This window comes from Diospyros lotus, chromosome 13 (assembly GCF_014633365.1).
Source record: "Diospyros lotus cultivar Yz01 chromosome 13, ASM1463336v1, whole genome shotgun sequence".
Taxonomy (NCBI): Eukaryota; Viridiplantae; Streptophyta; class Magnoliopsida; order Ericales; family Ebenaceae; genus Diospyros; species Diospyros lotus.
In genome coordinates, this window is record NC_068350.1 from 17,982,923 (window position 1) to 17,984,707 (window position 1,785).

General features: G+C 40.2%; 1 long non-coding RNA gene across 1 annotated transcript; it reads right to left on the reverse strand.

Moving 5' to 3' along the window:
• Nucleotides 1-917: 917 nt before the first annotated feature.
• Nucleotides 918-1,495, reverse strand: LOC127788304 (uncharacterized). Its single transcript, XR_008020315.1, has 2 exons — nucleotides 1,328-1,495; nucleotides 918-1,170 (listed from the first exon to the last, which is right to left on the reverse strand). It is a non-coding gene; the product is annotated as an uncharacterized LOC127788304 (long non-coding RNA).
• Between the last annotated feature and the right edge of the window lie 290 nt (nucleotides 1,496-1,785).

Sequence of the window (1,785 nt, forward strand, 5' to 3'; positions counted from 1 at the left end):
TAAAACACACAGTCAAAAACAATTACAACATAGAATTAGTTTCTTCCAAATTACAAAAGAAATTACACAAAAGAAACAAAAATGATGCAGAACACATACATGAGTAGTTCTTTAGCGAGTGAACATCACTGCCAAAGTATTCCCAGTGAGTGAAAAGACCGCCAGGTTTCCCTCTCACTAATATACAACAATATGCAATCAAATTAACAAGAAATAAGATTTAGGATGACAAAAGGACAAGAAATAGGGTCTTAATACACATATACAAGGAATGCGCCTCATGCACCTTGAGCCTTGTGCCTTGCATAAGGCCTAGGCAGCGCCTCAAGCATGGCACTGCGCCTTAGTGGTGATGAGGCGCAGAGAGCTGCACCTCTGTGCGCCTCGTGCCTAGGCACACCACACCCTTGACAACTATGATTGCAAAAACTGCCTCTTTGCAAAGTAAGGGTTAGACCAAGTAAAAAACAACCTTTTCTCAACTCTTAAAAAGCAGGGAGCCCCGTGCACTTGAAATGCCTTTTTATGCATCCATTTAACAAAACTGATCAATAAATAAGATGCATCTACTAAGTCTGTTTCTTTAATCCATTATCCAAATAGCAAAGTTCTTGCCCCAACAATAATTGGGAGAGGAAAGGTAAAAAGTAGAACAGTCTCACTTGCAAATGCATATAAGCAATCAATTAAAGGAACATTCAATTCACTGGGGGTACAGGGTGATAGGTCATCATGAGAATTGGCCTTGTCAAAAACCAAACATCTATTTTTGCTGACAAGTTCCAAAATGAGATGGCACCACACGTCACAAGACTAAACTCTAGCAGAATTTAACTTTAAACAATCCAAACAAATGCAGGTGTATGCTTGTGCTCATCTAGATCATGCCCTCAGGGGTATAAGCTGAACAAAAAAAATAACATAACACCATTATCATATGGATTCAGCGAACGGCAGTTCAGTAGTAACAATCACCATAAACGATCTGAAGACAAAGATAAATTAATCCAAAAACATATAAAACTGTCATTAGATCAAATCTACGAAGTCTATCATCAAAACATAATCAAGAACTAGAAAACTCGTTTTCTTCGTTCGGAGAGACTACTTGGACCTCTGCCTCATCTTTCGGCGCTTCCTCTTCAACCTCCTCATCCGCTTCTTCTTCCACTGCGATAGCATAGGCACACGAGATCCAAGTACAAAAGTATTAGCACCAATATATACATCCATTACGTCAACAGACACTTCGAATACACTTTTGAATTAGATCCACCAAATAGGCAGAGAGATACAGAGAGATCGGAATGGGAAGAGGAGATGTTACCTTGGCTCTCATGGCTGCAAGTAGCTTCTGTAACCTGATAGACAGAGAGATGAAGGTCGGGTCCAAGGGAGAAGTGATATGCGAAGTAACAAAACCCTAGTTAGGGTTTGCAGCAACTTTATAGCAAGGATATAAGGCGGTTTGGACTTGGGCTTCGTCAACCCGACCCGCTCCACAATTGTAAATTGAATTTTAGAGTCGGGCTTTTAATAACAACTTATGTTATATATTTATAGTGAACTGTCGTGGCCAATCTCGACCCATCTCTTATGGCCTAGTCTCGGTCCATCTCTCATGGCTCAACCTTGGTTTGATTTTGACCATACGCTAGTCTGCAACAGTATCATTACAACCTCTATTGAGTATTCGTGTGTCTACTCTAGATCTCATCCTCATTAATGACAGATCCCATTCACATTAATGAGGGTCCCATCGATATTATACTACCACCTGAGAAT